This window comes from Pongo abelii, chromosome 2 (genome assembly GCF_028885655.2).
Source record: "Pongo abelii isolate AG06213 chromosome 2, NHGRI_mPonAbe1-v2.0_pri, whole genome shotgun sequence".
NCBI lineage: Eukaryota > Metazoa > Chordata > Mammalia > Primates > Hominidae > Pongo > Pongo abelii.
In genome coordinates this window covers 136,133,834-136,152,264 of record NC_085928.1, presented here as the reverse complement: position 1 = coordinate 136,152,264, position 18,431 = coordinate 136,133,834, and the positions used below count along the sequence as shown (strand labels likewise).

At 37.1% G+C, this 18,431-nt stretch overlaps 1 long non-coding RNA gene across 1 annotated transcript in view; it reads left to right on the top strand.

The window, feature by feature from the left end:
• Positions 1-18,175, top strand: part of LOC103890234 (uncharacterized) — a 169,924-nt gene extending 151,749 nt beyond the window's left edge. Inside the window, exon 7 of the long non-coding RNA XR_008523876.2 lies at positions 18,081-18,175. This is a non-coding gene — a long non-coding RNA (uncharacterized LOC103890234). The remainder of the gene's footprint in view (positions 1-18,080) is intronic.
• Positions 18,176-18,431: the final 256 nt, after the last annotated feature.

Below are 18,431 nucleotides of genomic sequence, written 5' to 3'. Positions count from 1 at the left end.
AGTTCAAATACACAGCACATGTATTCCCTCTCCAATGTTAACGACAAAGGTAAAAGCCTTAAAAATGCTCACAGATGCCATACAGATGATGGAAGTGAAGTAAGAAGGCAGGGTGTCAGTAATAGAGAGTTCAGCAAACAGAAGAGCACAAGCCCTTCCCATGAAAGGGATGGAAGGCAGTAACCGTTTCTCAGCCCAGCTGCTTACTGCCCTGTGGAATTACGTTCTCACTTTTCCAGATCTTCTGATATTTAAAGGAAACCTAATGATCTGGATTTTATTTAGAATACTCAAATTTTAAGTGTGGTGTAAAAAATATACAAATTCAAAGAAGCACTGTATAGTCAAACAGAATTTTTCAGGGGGCTTGCCCAGTTTGAAACCTATTTCCTAGCTTCTCTTTTCTTACTTTTCCAATAATCCCTTTACTCCTTGGATGGTTGCTAGGTTTAGGAACCGAAAGGCATCCCTCAGGAACAAATGTAGTCACCTTTGGCAGTACGTATTTAAGGCTTTCTGTTGGATTTCCCCAAGCGTTCTTTCAAGGCTTTTCACTCTCCTAGTACATATGCTGTTGTTCATTTTCAAGGTTGGTATGTAATAGTAGTAAAGTTTGTATAGTTGGTAATTAATGGGTCTAAATTATCTGTCATCTCAGTATTTGAATGTTAAAAAGGTTTTATGAGAAGGATATACATTTTTCAGTTTGGGGTTAAAAATTCCACTTCTTTGAGGTATGCATCAACTTCAAATGTTTTAGGGCATGGAGGCCATCTAATGTTTAGCACTATATAGTGTGTACAGGTGGTTTATCATAAAATGGTAACAATACTGGCTCAAACTTAATGTACTTACCCTTTTCTTAATTCTCCAGGAAGGGTATTTTTTTTCTTTTAATCTCTAATTTCACTCACCAAGATTGAGTGTTAAATCTATTTTTTTTTCTTTGAAGAAGAGGTCAATCACTCGAACCACCACAAAAGCCTATCTGTTTTACATTTATTCAATGACTCCTTTACTTCCATTCGATTTTCTACCTGTATAAAGTTATCCTCTTTGGTTTGTCTGTTAGAATTATGAAGGTGGCATGCGTGTATTTTCTATTATAGAAGGAGTGACTTTTGGCCTTTGAGGCACTTGACCTAAAGGTATTATTCCTTAGACAACTTACAATGGCTTCTTTTCCTTTCTTTCTTTTTCCCTTATTAGGCACGCAGGCACTCTGGTGGTGTTTTTCATTCTTCACAGCGCAGAAATTGTGTGAAAGACAATAGGCTTGTTTCTAATTTGGTGTTTCCGAAAGCTTGGCAAAATAGAAATAAGACTGCATTCAAAAGTTGAAAAAGAGCATGTAAATAGCAATAACTGAAATTTGTGATTAAACAATTAACAAAAAAGAACCCTATGAAGTCATTAAAAGTATAAAGAGGGAGGCACTTCCTGCTTTATCATTACTGGGTTGAGCTCTTATTATTTAACACTGATTGAGCACCAGCCACGTGGGAGCCATTCTGTGAACAGCAGAGTTGGAAACAGTCACTTTCCAGTGGCATTCTCTCTGGAGCCAGAAACAAAACCTGAAAAAGTTTTAGATAGCACTTTATAAAGATAGGGAATCAAGGGAAGGGAATATAGACAACCTGAGTATTGGGACTATAGCAGAGAAAAATGGGCTTTGGAGCAAAACAAATACACAAGCAAATAATAAATTTGAGTTTGAATCTTGTCTTCCCTCTAATTATTGCCAGAACCTTGAACAAACTATTTAATTTTTCCTAATCTTAGTGCCTTCATCTTTAAAATGGGAGTGAAGTATACCTCATAGTTTTCATGGGACATAATGATCACAGAAAATCTAAGAACATTCTAAGTCCTCAGTAAAGATAGTCATTTTATTATGATTATTGTTACTAGCTGTCTTCATTTATAACCATCTCATTGTTTTATAATATTGATGAATTCTAAGAATATTTAAATGTCATAAAGAATTTGAAAAAGAGGAATTTAAAGAGATCAGGGAGAAGTGTACCAGTCAGTTAGGATTATGTTATTTCATTTGGCTTTGAGCCAAGCAAATATTCAGCTGCCAGTTAAAAATGTACCACCTGCCTTTGCCCTCCCTTTAATATATTCTTTAAAGTAGTATGGTGGAAGATATCCAGCTACATTCAGAGCATGCTTTTTAATTTGTGGTTTTGAGCAACCAGATTCTTGAAGGAATCCTAGCTTTGGACCTATAAACAATGAAGGAATTTGAGGGCTTTTACTCCCAACATGTTTAAAGGGAAAGTTGCTATAGACAAATGCATTTATACTACGTTTTGCTTAGGATTGCTCTCTGTTCATATAGAATGATGATATTTTCTCCTCTGAATAGTAACAGATGCAAGTTGAAGATAGATAATGTAATAATGGCTTAGTAAAGATAAGCATATTTTCACTTGTGAGAGATGGAACACGTTAGAAGAAAGCAGAGAACAAGAGCACTCTCCTGCAGTAGGAAATACATATGATGACCCGATGCAAATATTGTACACTTTTGAAAGTGCTTGATATTACAAGTATCATTTTGTAGTGTACACTTCACTCAACACATTTACTATTTTATTTTAATGCACCCGATTAGCACTGGACGTGGAGAGTGTTATGGATAAGAAATTATATAAACATGGAGGATATAGCTGTGGTGATCAGGAAAAAGCTGAGGGAGCAGGCATATGAGGTATCCCACATAGAGGCTTAACCTCCTCATTCTGGAGGAAGGAATGCAGCAGGAAATGCAGCCACGTTCAACAGACAAGAATATTGAAAGTGGCAACTACTTACATACAAAGAGAATTTTTAAAAAGAAAGATACTAGTAAAGTGCTGGGCACAAGTAGGCACTCAATATATATTCACACTTATTTTTACTAGCCTCCTTTTTCCAGAAAGTATGACATTATTGCTGGCTAGTGGGATATGAGAGGGTATTCATTGAATGCTATTATGTGTCACAAATATTCGATAAAAATGATTTTAATTTGCACCATAACACTTAATTTTTTTTTCTTCCTAGGGACTTATCTTCCTCAGTTCCCTGTGGGGAACTTTTGTAGAGCCACACGAAAGGAGGTTTTTAGCTCTCACCTATGGTCTTCATCATGCACCTCCTAGATTCAAAAGTTCAGCAGGGGCATGTCAAGCTATATAAATAAAAACAAACTAAGACAAAAATGTAACATTCCATACCTTAAAATGCAACATTCCATACCTTAAAATGCAACCTTAATAACGTGAAAGACCCTGAAGGACTTGAGATGTGAAGATTTTCTACCACGGTCTTTGCATGTATTATTTCTGACAGCTGTTCCTTTCTATTCCCTCTTGCACACATCTTTAGTTACTCCCTGTTCTCCATCCCTCTGATAAAATCTAGTTCCCCCCTCAAATTAGAAAATTAAAAAAAATAAAAAATCTAAAATTAAAATTTAAAAAATTTTTAAAAATCTAGAGTTTACAAAAAAATTTTCTATCTCAGGCTTGTGAACCATATTGTTAGTTCACAATTAATAGTGATGTACATCTATTGGACGAGTTTTAATTAATTCTTTCCCTTGGCTGATTAGTAAGATTCTGCAGTGAGTACAAATGTTTACTTGGAGGGCTGAAGAATGCATTTATAGGTTTGATGATGAACTAGAAGGTCATGCCCAAAGGATATTTGTGTCCATTTTTTTGGAGAACTGTAAAACAGTGTATTATTGTGAGTTGGATAATGGTGGATTCCTTCTATACTTAGTAATTTCATAGCAATGATACAGCTGTGTACTATGGGAATCCACCCAAACACTTGGCAGAAGTAGAATACCAATGTACCAATGGTTCATTTCTAATTAAACTTGTTTATTAATTTTTTCCCAGGGTGTGTATGGCCTTATTTCAGGTTTGAGCTCTTTCAGAGATACAAGGACCGAAAGTGGGCAAAGAAGGGCTATTTTTAATGTTCAAGACTCATTTTTTCTGAACCATCTCCTTCCTTCTTTTTATCCATCCCCCTCATAACAGGCATCTATTTCCTTACCTTTTATCCTTCCTGCCTTTCATGTAAGATTCATAGGGAATAATTTGATATCAGATAGTGTAAATATAAATATAAATATAAACATGCTGCTTTTCTCAAGCATAGTTAAAATATTTAAAATCTGATTTTGATTATGGATTGAAAAATGATGTCACATTTATTGGGAAATTAGATGGTAGTGAGCTGCTAGGAGCAAAGAAGCATTATAGGGCTTCTGGTTTAAGCACAAGGTGATAGTAAGTCATGGGTTTTTTTCTGAAGACTAAAATAGCCCTTCCAGTTGGCTTAGCAATTCTTTGGGACTTATATAACTTATAATTAATAAACAAATGATCAATATAATTTGTTCCAGTTTGCTAAGGACTATCCCCTGCCTTTACCCCCAAATCATCCTAAACTTAAGAAGGATAATTCAAATTTCAAAACAAAAAGCCATCATAGTACATTGTACTTTGCAAAAATGCCTTCTGATTTTGCTTTTTCTCCCACTACGTTGTATATTCAGCTGTTATATTAGAAAATGATTGCAGAAGTAGAGAAAAAAAGGCTAAAGTGAGGAAAACCAAAAATATAGTAGTTTTTTGCTCATTCATTTGTTCTCTCAGAAAATATTTATAGAGCACCATCAAGAACTAGGTACTGTGGAGAGTACAAATAATATTTTTTTCTCATTTGAGCGGAAAAATAATTTCTGATTTATCTTAAAATAATAAAGTCCTTATGTAAGAAAAAAGATTTTTAAATGATCACACACAACCATTTCCCATTTGTACAAATATCTGGGCACCAAGTTGCACAACCCTACAGGGTGAATTCTGCATGTGGACCTCTGTAAGAGGTCCCTGTTGATGTTGTGTAATGCTCAACCTACTCAGTCCTCTGAGGCAGCTCTTTGATACTTACTTTAGGAGCAATGAAAAAAATGACTCTTTGTCTCTAATATATTTCTCTAGAAATTTTTCTTCTTTGTTAATATGATAAACAAATTCCCTCTTACTCTTAAAAAAAATCAATAAAAAAATTCCAAATTAATCCAGATGCTCTAAAGTGTTTTCTCTTTAAAGTTCATCTGTACTTAACATGGGGAGAAAGGTGAAACAATGAGGAAGAGTTTTGAAACAGTTTCTAGTGACTTCCCCATATTGTAGATTATTAGAGCTATGGAAAAGCGGGTCTTGTCTCTCTGATGGAATGGAACCTGTTCAGCTCTCCCCGCCAGACATAAATTACTCTCTTTGAGTCAAATGATTGGCTCCTCTTTATGTAAACTTGATTAAAAAAAGAAAAGCAGAAATTGAGCCAGTAGGGCAAAAAAGACTGAGTAGATTCTATTCAGTCACAGAAAACCAAAATCATCAATGCCTTTATCAAGCCTTTTTTTTCTTTTTAACAAAGCAACTACTAATTAAAGGTGGGCTATTTCATTTGGGCCAGTGCAAACACACAGCCATCAAAGGGTTTCATGAGTAATTAGTAATACGAACACAGCCGTCACATTCTGAGATGTGTACATATCTATCCAAGCAGAGGGGAAATCGTGTAATTAATTTTGAAGCTGTTATGATGTTTCAATTGATTTGGATCAGAAAAAGGAGAACAATTAAGAAGAATCAGAAAACAATATCCCTTTTAGTATTCTAAAGGGAAGAGAAAAATTAAATAGGAGTTTAATTGAAAAATTCTGATCTATATGTGGGAAATGGAATGTTGTGTAAAAAGGAATAGTGACTTATTATGGGAGCATTAATACTGGGCCAGCATCTTGGGCAATAACGTTTAAATTCCAATGACTAAAAAGCTTTCAGAAAGGTGGGAAGGTCAGGTCAGAAGTCAAAATGTTAAAATTGTTTCTCCCACTACTCAGAACTTTAATTTGAATAGTATCATTCTGGAATTATTCTATTGGAAAAAATATTACTCCAAATTAATTCTTAGTACAAGTATAAAATATTGTCACTATTTTAGTCATTCTATCACCTTTTGTGGGCTATTTTACCTTCTTCCTGTGAATCTTTATGAAGTTGGAATAAACGTGTCTGTTTTCGTAGCCTATATCCTTCTGAGAATGCCATTAGTAACTTATTTGTTTAACAGATAAAGCATAATGACATATTTCCAGGCTAATGTTATAGGGTAAAATTTTGAAAAAATTAATACATTTTAAAGCTTTTAAAACAACGTTGCATATACAATAATAAGCTAAGTATTACATGGCCATAAAATAATGCATTGTCTCTATATACATTTAGAAATTACTCCTTACTTAATTATGTATTAAGCATCTACTATGTTTATCATATTATTTCCTACTGCTTCTTTGTCCGTTATTACTAGAAAAAAATGCATGCAAGGTTTCCCTGTGTCCACTGTACTCATAATTCTCTTGTGAACACAGATTTTCGCAGAAACCAATGATAGTGTCTTGGAACCCCAAAACCACGTAACTTAGAACTCACTTAAACAGTGGTGGGGGTAATACAGACAAGAAAACATGTATTATACCAACTACACGTTCTATTATTTAATAGTTTGACTTTAAAATAATGATGTTCTTGTGAATTATGACAGAATTTTGTTTTAAAAATAACTAAAATTAGTATTCTATATATACAAATATATATAAGATATATATAAGACAGGGTTTCACATTGTCTCCCAGACTGGAGTGCAGTGGCATAATCATTGCAGCCACGACCTTCTGGGCTCAAGCAATCTTCCCTCCTCAGCCTCCCCATTAGCTGGAACTACAGGTGTGTGCCACCATGGCCAGTTAATTTTTTGTTTGTAGAGATGGGGTTTTGTCATGTTGCCCAGGTTCGTCTCAAACTCCTGGGCTCAAGCAATCCTCCCACCTTGGCCTCCTAAAGTGCTGGGATTACAGGCATGAGCCACTGTGCCTGGCCCATTCAATAAACTTTGTTCAAATTGTGTACTTTGTCTTTTGATAAATGTAGTTGCCTAACCTCAAATCTCCTGATGAGCCAGTTTATTAGAATAATTTTTTGCTAATCATATAAGAAAATTGGAGTCAAAAGAAAACAAAGAGGTAAAAAAAGTCATGTTTTATGAAGACAGTTATTTCTGGCCTTTGATTAGGTGAACTTTTTGCCAGGTGATAGAATTCCCCTTTCTTGCGATTTGGCATTTAGATTCCCTTAAATTCAAAGTACTTGCTATATTACAGGCAGGCCAGACAAGATGAAGTGTTGCTTCTACTCTCAAAATTTTATTTGCTAATTTCAATGAACAGGGTGAAGCAATAGAACCTAGTTGATGGTTGATATAGGAAACAACTTGTTGGAATATGCAAAATTATATCTATTTCATTGCCATGTGTTAGAATGTGTTAGGTAAAATATTCAGTCTTTTCCATCTTATATTCCATCTTATATTAATATATAATATTATATATAATATATAGTATAATATATAATATAACATATATAGCATATATACGTATAATATCATATATATTATATAGTATACTATATACGATATTATACATATATAGTATACTATATACGATATTATACGATAATATATAATATATAATATATTATACATAATATATATTATATGTATTATATAATATAATTATATATTTATATATAAATATATATAGTACACTATTATATATAATAGTGTATTATATATTATAGTATAATATATAATATGTATATTATGCTTATATTAGCATAAAGTTTAGGCTAATTGAGAATATTGCCTGATAGTGCATTCTTTCTCAGCCCTTTCCTAACTCTCCTTTTTCTTCCTCTAATCACAAGAAGAAAACAGCTAAGAACAGTTTGTGGTGCATTCTGGGGGCGTGGGGATTTCGTGAGCTTTCACATACTCTAATCAACTGTATTAGTGCATTTTCATGCTGCTGATAAAGACATACCTGAGACTGGGCAACTTACAAAAGAAAGAGGTTTATTGGACTTACAGTTCCACATCCTTGGGGAGGCCTCACAATCATGGCAGAAGGCAAGGAGGAGCAAGTCACATCTTATGTGGATGGAAGCAGGCAAAGAGAGGGCGTGGGCAGAGATACTCCCATTTTTAAAAGCATCGATCTTGTGAGAGCCATTCACTATCACCAGAAGAGCACGGGAAAGACTCGCCCCATGATTCAGTCATCTCCCACTGGGTCCTTCCCACAACACGCAGGAGATACAAGATGAGATTTTGGTGGGGAAACAGAGCCAAGCCATATCATTCTGCCCCTGGCCAGTCCCAAATCCCATATCTTCACATTTCAAAACCAATCATGCCTTCCCAACAGTTTCCCAAAGTCTCAATTCATTTCAGCATTAACTGAAAAGTCCACAATCCACAGTTTCATCTGAGACAAGGCAAGTCCCTTCTGGTTTTGAGCCTGTGAAATCAAAAGCAAGTTAGTTACTTCCTAGATACAACGATGGTACAAGCATTGGGTACATACAGCCATTCCAATTGGGAGAAATTGACCAAAACACAGGGGCTACAGGACCCATGCTAGTCCAAAATCCAGTGGAGTAGTCAAATCTTAAAGCTCCAAAATGGTCTCCTTTGACTCCATATCTCATGTCCAGGTCACGCCGATGCAAGAGGTGGGTTCCCATGGCCTTGGGCAGTTCAGTATCTGTGACTTTGCAGGGTACAGCCTCCCTACTGGTTGCTTTCACCAGCTAGTGGTAAGTGTCTGCGGCTTTTCCAGGTGCATGGTGCAAGCTGTCAGTGGATGTACCATTCTGGGGTCTGGAGGATGATGGCCCTCTTCTCACAGTTCTATTAGGCAGTTTCCCAGCAGGGACCCTGTGTGGGGGCTCTGACCCCACATTTCCCATCTGCACTGATCTAGCAGAAGTTCTCCATGAGAGCCCCACCACCGCAGCAAACTGCTGCCTGGGCATCCAGGCATTTACATACATGTTCCAAAATCTAGGTAGAGGTTCCCAAACCCCGATTCTTGACTTCTGTGCACTCACAGGCTCAACACCATGTGGAAGCTGCCCAGGCTTGGGGCTCGCACCCTCTGAAGCCATGGCCCAAGCTCTACATTGGCTTCTTTCAGCCACGGCTAGAGTGGCTAGGACGCATGTACCAAGTCCCTAGGCTGCACATACAGGGACCCTGGGCCTAGACCATGAAACCACTTTTTCCTCCTAGGCCTCCAGGCCTGTGATGGGAGGGGCTGCTGTGAAGACCTCTGACATGCCCTGGAGACATTTTCCTCATTGTCATGGGGATTAACATTCAGCTGCTCATTACTTATGCAAATTTCTGCAGCTGGCTTGAATTTCTTCTCAGAAAACTGGATTTTCTTTCCTATCACATTGTCAGGCTGCAAATTTTCCAAACTTTTATGCTCTGCTTCCCTTATAAAACTGAATGCCTTTAACAGCAGCCAAGTCACCTCTTGAATGCTTTGCTGCTTAGAAATGTCTTTTGCCAGATACCCTAAATCATCTCTCTCAAGTTCAAAGTTCCACAAATCTCTAGGGCAGGGGCAAAATACACACATAACATAACAAGAGTCACCTTTGCTCCAGTTCCCAACAAATTTCTCATTTCCATCTGAGACCACTTCAGCTTGGACTTTATGTCCATATTGCTATCAGGATTTTGGGCAAAGCCATTCAGCAAGTCTCTAGGAAGTTCCAAACTTTCCCACATTTTCCTGTCTTCTTCTGAGTCCTCCAAACTGTTCCAACCCCTGCCTATTACCCAGTTCCAAAGTCACTTTCATATTGGTGGGCATCTACAGCAGCAGCCCACTCCCAGTAGCAATTTACTGTATTAGTCCGTTTTCACATTGTTGATAAAGACATACCTGAGACTGGGCAATTTACAAAAGAAAGAGGTTTACTGGACTTACAGTTCCACATCCCTGGGGAGGCCTCACAATCATGGAGGAAGGCAAGGAGGAGCAAGTCACAGCTTACATGGATAGCAGCAGGCAAAGAGAGGGCTTGTGCAGAGATACTCCCATTTTTAAAACCATCAGATCTTGTGAGAGCCATTCACTATCACGAGAACAGCATGGGAAAGACTCGCCCTGTGATTCAACCATCTCCCACTGGATCCCTCCCACAACACACGGAAATTATGGGAGCTACAGGATGAGATTTGGGTGGGGACAGAGAGCCAAACCATATCACCAACTCTGTGATTATGATGAAAAGCATATGAACAAAAGCCACTCAGTATGGACAAGCAAGATTTGTTTGATGTACTTAGAAAAACTTGCTCTTATAGTTTTGCTCTATCCATTCATCAACTTTTTTTCTTTTTCTTTTAGAATTGTATTCTTTTTCACTTCCTATCTAGCTACACTAGAGGGATGTTTTTTGGGGCCTTGCTTGGAAGTAGAGTGTATGGTGGGTGGTTGTCATTTATTCTGTCATTACCTGAAACTTGCTCCTTGGACCCATTCTTCTCTAGAAAGCAACTGTTTTGAGGATGATGTATGTCTTTCAATTGGATGATAATAAATCAAGGTGGCACAGAGCTCTAACTGCAATCTTTTCAAAAAACAGTACTATTTCAAGAAGTGCAAAGTGAGGTCTTTAGGTTTAAGATACTGGGAAACCCCAGTATTTCTTCTCTCCAATGGTCCCTTGCTTTTCTGCTCCTTCATTGAATAACCATATGAATATACTGCAGAGGCCTTGTTACCTGGTCACTAAGGCCTCTGTCTCCTTAGCAACTAAACTTTTCAGGGATTATAGGGAAAATGTGTCCTTCAGCCTTGAAGCTGTTTTAATGCTTTCAAATGTCAAGAAAAAAAAAGTTTGTATAGTCCCTTGGGTGCTGGTGGGGCAAGAGATAATATTTAAAAACATGTTTAGTAGGTTCTTTACTAGGCAGAAATCTTCAATTTAAATAAACCTTAAAATTTATACAGAAACATGTATAAATTTTAAGCATAACACAAATGTAAATAAGTTGTGGAGTTTGAGCAGAGGAAGACTCCCTTATTTGGCTATCTTAAAGGCATCGGGTATGGGACATTATGATGCCCTCTATCTACCCATTTTCAAAGCAATGGGGATTTGCTTTTACAATTGCTAAGCCAAAAAAGCAAAGGAAATTGGGTCAAAAAATCACTCACACTGATTTTCATCTTGAGTATGCAAGGAAAATGCAATTTTTAACATTTCTCTATCAATTATTAGATCTTCCTCACTTCCTCATAAGTACCCAGCTATCCAATATCAGTTCTTTTGGATTTTTCCTTATGTGATCCGTAATTTGGACATTCTCTTTAAGTAGCATGATCTAATGGAGATCATGTTTCTTCAAACTCTTCTCCCATACCTGGACCCCAAACCATTTTTTTTTTCTCAACAGAACAGCTGAATGTAGAAAAGAGACTTACCATCTTCTTATGGTGTTGAGGAAATAGATTCTCAGATCTTTGTTTAGTAATCTATGCTGTTCCTGGAATGGTGAGCTCTGAAGTATAACTAATTCCATTCCTGCTGGCATCTACTGCTGAGGGATGCACCTGGTAGTCCTTAGGGTCTCCATTTTTTCTTGGATTAGTCAGAACACGATAGTTTCCTCTTGTATATTTGATACCATCTGGCACTCCCTGGTGCCGTGGATATACCTGAGAGACAGTGACAACTCCTACACATCAGGCCCAAACATCTGCTTTGTAGTCTTTAGCTATACCAGACCCTTAACTGATATCCAGGTGCCCCTCAGACCCATGTAGACACATCTGAGTCCCATCCATGCCTGTGAGAATCAGGTTTGATTCAGGAGAAATAACTCTGACTCCGTCTGGTTAAGCTAGCCTATACCAGCAAGACTACTTTCATGTGGCTGACTCCACATTGATGAGCCAGAAGACTCAGCCCAGGGTACTAAATGTGAATTAGGATGAAGGCCCCTTGATGTCTGTGTTCATCTCAACTTTGTTTATCACGCCAACCTTACCCCTAATTCCCAACCACCTACTCCTACAGATATACAATCGCCATACAGTTCCCTAATCCCATACTTCTACCTCTTTCTTGTCTACATAATTCCATGTCTTAAAGAAATATGATTCTTTTTTATTTTCCCTTTTTATCTTTCTAGGCCTTTTTTCTACCTTATATTTTTCTCTAACTACAGTCTCATGCTTGAGTTTTAATGGTGGACAAATTATGGGAGGGACATTTCCCCACCAAGGGCACAGATCAAGAGGCTTTTTCTAATATGGTACCTTCTGCCCATTGTGTGCAATCAAGCTTACTACCTGAGAGCATCCTGGGAAAGAAAGAAATGCAGAGAGAGTAAGAGGAGGCTGAAGGCCCTAAGAGGTGGTAAACAGAATGAGCATCACTAGATAGAGAAAGGGGTTCAGACAGCAGGGATAAATAGGGCTCAGTGAGTTCCGCAGGACAGTGAATGGGAAGAGGAAATTTTAGGGTTTCCTTAGGGCCATTTTGGAATATGCTAAGCAGGATATGGGTGGGAAGATAAGGTCAGATATGAGAAAGGCTGGATTGTATATCAAATTGGAAGGAAGAGGGTAGTACAAATCAGAAAGGGGCAGCAAAGTCAGGAGGCAAGGGAGTCTAATAATAGCAGAGGTAAAGTATAATGAAAAAAATATTAGCAGAGGTAGTCAGGTGGAGGTCAATGGGGTGGGGTAAAGACATGAGGAGAAATGTTCTTTAAAGTTAAATGTGTGGGGCCAGGCGTGGTGGCTCATGCCTGTAACCCAAGAATTTTGGGAGGCCAAGGCGGGTGGATTACATGAGGTCAAGAGTTCAAGATCAGCCTGGCCAACATGGAGAAACCCCATCTCTACTTAATATATATATATATATATATATATATATATATTTATACACACAGGTGTGGTGGCAGGTGCGTGTAATCCCAACTACTCAGGAGGCTGTAGCAAGAGAATCACTTGAACTGGGGAGGTAGAGGTTGCATTGAGCCAAGATTGTGCCACTGCACTCCAGCCTGGGCAACAGAGCCAGACCCTGTCTCCAAAAATAAATAAATAAATAAATAAAAATAAAAAATAAAAAATAAAAAAGTTAAATGTGTGGAATGCATTCCCTTAATGTGAAACTTAGCACATCTTCGTAGGCTGACTCCTTAACAAAAATAGACAGGACATGCCAAACCCCAAAATATCCCACTTATCATCAGCATGGCTGAAGGGGGTTCACTGAAAATGAATTTCTATTGTCATTTTCATTTTTTTTTTGGTCTCGGCCTGGGTTCCATGCAAGCAGGCCCATGTTTTTCACCTCAATTGTGAGAGGTACAAAATGGGCAGACAAATCATCTTCCCCATTGTCAATTTTTGGTCTCAATCTGGGTTCCATGTAAGATTCATGTTTGTCACCTAAACTGTTAGAGGTACAAAATTGGCAGACCAATGATCTTTCTCATTATCAACTCCATCAGAGTCCCATGATTGATACTTAATAGGCCCTTAACATGTATTTGCCAAATGATTGAATTGATGAATCAATGAATTACTCCATGGAGTTCTTAAGGAGTAGAAGTCTCTAGCCCAAATAAATGTATCCTTAAATATTATACAAGTGTGTATTCAAATTCATTTTCGGTTGAGAAAAGAGTTGATAAGTGCCAGGTCATTTAGGCAAATGAGTCAAATAAAAAATTCAAAAGGCAGAAAATATTTTAGAAGTGACCATTTAAGACACCTCTGCGAGGTTCTCTACTACCCTGCTGTGATAATAACAGTCTATCATCAATACAAATAATTGCTGAAGCGCATTGATAAGAAAGACATCTTAATTAAAGATTCTACTGTAGACATATGTGAACCAATCCAATTTCTAGGCCACAGGGCAACAATAACCTTCCTATCTAACATGTTTCTTATTTTTATGAGCATTTATTCTTTGGAGCAATGCTGCCTAATTGGACCAAGCACAGGGGAAAATAACATTAATGCTATTTGCTCTGTGTTTGATATCACCTTTGAATGGGAATGTGACACAGAGCACGGGAGTATGTAAAGCTCCCATACAACCTGACTTCCAGACATAATGAACAAAGTTAAGTCCTGGCTAAGTCCACTAGATGTAGATATAAGGGCTTTTGATATATTTACACTCAACTGTTGGTGCTGACTCAGATTTCTTATTATTTAAACTTCTTCCAAGATTGAGTAGATTCTTTCCCAAGTTAATGAATCCCAAAAGAAGGTAGAAAATAGAACTTTAAACACAAGATACAAAGATTAAAAACCTTAAGGAGACAACTAAAATTGCCATTAGAAGTAATCACATATAAATCTTGAACAATGTACAACTTCTGCTTACAAAAAAGACTAACCTTGAAGTAAAAATGTCTGGATAAGGACAGACATGGTGGTGTATGCCTGTAGTGCCAGCTACATGGGAGGCCAAGGTGGGGGAAATTGCTTGAACCTGGGAATTCGAAGCTCTAATATTGCCTGGGCAATACAGTAAGAACCTATCTTTTAAAAAATTGCTGGGTAGAAAATGCTTTAAAGTTTGCCTTACATTACCTTGTCTATGGACTAACAGTTTCTAAATTTTTTACTGAGCTTATGTGTTTGAAATGAGGAAAAACTGACTTCTTAATTTTAAACCATGATTTGTTGCAAAGAGTAGTTGCTGCATGTTCAATAAATAGTTCTGACTGTGATTCCGTATATTTTTAGGGAGTTTTCCATGAGACAGGTCAGTAGATACTATGTGGCTTGTCATTTTAAATTGCTTATTAATAAATAAAAAGTTCTCATCTGTACTATTTTTCCATTGTATTCTTTTGTAACATTTCACTAAAAACATATTGCTATTCAATGATTTGGAAAACAGTGCGTGTATATTTATTTGATATAGATTCGATATATTATATTGATTTAATATTATTGCCTACACTACTTTTTGGTAGCACCACAACCAAACCAACAGACATTTTATTGAGAAATATCTTTTAGTAAAATAATTCAACCTGTCTTTTGTACAAGAGATGTATATCAAAGATGACACAATATTCTCTTCCACCCACTTGCTTTCATTAATGGCAAAATACAATTATGAACATTACAGAACTTCCACTTTGAGTTACCTCAATGTTGGTTCATTTTTCTACCAGGATTCTTTCTCACTTGGCCGAATTTTTTTCCTCCATCTTCCTTTGCCCTTTGCTACCTTTGTTGCCATCTGAAATATTCTTTATTTAACTTTTTGCTTTTTGTTTTAGCTTAGGTGGCCTAGAGGGGCAAGAATGGTGTGGCAAATTGGGATCAGCAGTGTTGATAGGTGAACATTTTCATTTGTGGCCTCATTTTTGGTGTCAGGCTGAGGACTTGGGGATGGAAGTCAGAAGACTCACACAGTCTAAGCAAGTAGCCTTTGAAAGAAAGCCTTATTTAGCCTGTCTTAGTTCATTTGTGCTGGTATAAAAGAATACCCCAAACTAGGTAATTTATGAAGAACATAAATTTATTTCTCACATTTCTGGAGGCTAGGAATTCCAAAATCAAGTTGCTGGCATCTGGTGAGGGCCTTCTTGTTTTATCCTCACATGGCAGAAGGAGAAGTACAAGATGGGGCCAACTACCTCTGTCACACCTCTTTAGAAGGGTACTTAATTCCACTCATGAGGGAGGAGCCCATATGGCCTAATTATTTTTTAAGGCCTTTACTATCACATCGACAACACTGAAGTTCGGAGAAGACACATTCAAACCATAGCAGAGACCCTGCATGTCACTTGAGAATTATAATAGCTCTGGCCATTCTAAGACATTACAAATGGAGACATGATTGAGACTGACTCTTCACTGACAGGATCTGCTAGGTAATTCCTTTAGCAGTAGCTAATTAAGAGATACTTGTTATTTGTGGCTAACTTTAACATTATCCATCATAAGATATCCTGATGTCAAATTCCTTTTGACTTTTTTTGGATATCCTTTAATTATTTACTAGAGTAGAGATGTTTTAAGGCATGGAAGGGTGGGTGGAGGGAAGAAAACTGACATATCTGAACAAGTGAGTAATTTATAATGGAACTAAAATATTCATAAAATGACAACTGAGATACTTCAATTAACACAATCCATTCTATTTTCACTTCAAATTGTAAATTGAAGCCTCAAATAATGTTTGTTTTGCAATGGACAATGCATTGCTAAACTAAACAAGCAAATGTGAAGTCACTACCTTTGTGCTTATTTGATCTCTTTAGATCTGGAGTGGGAAATGGACTCTTTATTATACATCAGTATAAATAGCAAAAATGAGAACTCTGCTTAGTGAATTCATTTTCTAAGCCAATGATTCTTCAGTATTTTTCAGGAAGACAGGTCACTGATTTAGCTTGGTTACTTGACAACATTTTTCATAGGTTTGTTAGGTTTTTACTCTTTGTATTTTTGTAGGAGAGAAGGCTCAGGTGCACAAAATTGGATGACTCATAATCCTTAATTTACGATATATTCTTATAAGGGATACTTGTGCAACAAATTTAGATATATCATTGGTTAATTACTTAAAATATTTAATCAGTTTCAAACAAAACAAAGCTAAACCTTGATAATAGCTTACATCTAATTCTCCATTCTCCCACTAACCCGTCTTCATTGGGGTGAAATCTGAAGCTGGAAAGGACAAATGACGTGCCCAAGGTCACACCACTGTGTGTGAGGGTAGAGATGGATTTCAAAAACAGGTTTGAACCTTCTAACCATTAACTATAGGTTTAGAAAAAATAGTATGTCACTGATGTTTTAAGCAAAAAACAAAACAAAACAAACAAAACACCTTCATGGAAGAGAGGACGCTTTATCTTCATTGTCAGCAAATAAATTATCTACTACACAGAGGTGAAAATGAAAACCATTTGGAAATATTCCGTGAGTGATATGTACTTCTTGCAGTCACATAGCCTTACTTATCTATAAAGGCAAGATACAAAGTATAGGAAAAGGTAATAACATAAAAACATGAATATCTATAAAGCTATATATACATATACTGATAGACTGGTTACATTGCTGAGAATTCTTAAACCATTAGTGTAATATGCCTCATTTGTATAGGTTAAATCATCCATCATTATGTGCTACAAATTGTTTAAAAAATCATCACAAAGTGTCACCTTTTACATGTCAATCCAAGCAACATCATCTCCTTCAATACAGTCTCCTTGGAAGACTTGGCACTTGTTCTAACAATGCTGCAAATTTCTTGAAAAGTTTTTGGAGCTTATTTTAATTGGATTTTCACTCACGTCACTTAAGAGATGCCTAATAAACCGATATCACTATTTTAATATTCTATCTCTCTATACCACCACTACTCAGATTGGCATCATTCATTATTATATCAGTCAGGATTTTTAGCTGCAAGCAACAGAAACTGACACTTATTGATGTAAGTAGACAAGGAATTTCCTGATTGAAAACAGGATAGCTCGTAGAATTTCTGGGAAGGGGGGAAAACTAGGCTTTTTAAACAAGTAGATTCTAAGGGCATCTGGAATCAGAAGGATTGCCCAGATAATTCCCTTGATGCAGCATTATGAAAACACAACTAAGTGTGTGTTGTCACAGCACCTGCTTTTGATAACATCAGCAATGGATCCTGGCTGCAGACATTGGCATTGTGTATGTTGATGCCACTTTCACTGTAGGTGGAAATAATTCTCCCTCCTTCCTTCTTCCTTAATCTGCCAGCTCCAGATTCAAAATACTTGTTGGGTTCATCTAATTGGCTTAAATTTCACCATGGTGCTGTTGCTTTCAGGAGAGCTGGAAAAAAGATTGCCTGGTGACTTCCATTCCCATGTAGTAGAGATGCAGTAGGGCTCACAAATATTTATGTTTCTCATCTGTAGTGTAGAGTTGTTTCTGCTGGCTTCCTGGCCAGGGTCTCTATTTCCCAGCTCGCTGTGTGTTTAGATGTGGCTGTGTGACTAATTCTTCTGGGTAGAATGGCAATGGAAATTATGTGTGTCAATGATGCAGTTAAGGATGGGTGTGCCTTCTTCACTTTCTCTTTTTCCTTCTGTAGGACCTTGTATTGAAGACAGCGTAACCCCCAAGAGGAAAGGAGCTTGGAGCCCTGAATCAGAGTAGAAGACAGGCTGAACACCAGCCTTGGACTGTTGTGTGAATGAAAAACAAGTTTTGAGATTTGTGTGGTTTACTTATTATAGTTACTGTTATTATTAAAGTTTTTCACTGCTTTACTCTCAGTTATTGGTACTAATTATGTAGTGGCTTGTGACACACTGATCTCTAGGGATCATTGAAAGTGTGAATCAATGTGCTCCTATAGTAGGAAGGGAATCAGTTGATTTGCACTTAAGGTTGGGGATCTGGAAAAAGGTAGGTGGCCTTTATAGGTATGCCAATACATTAG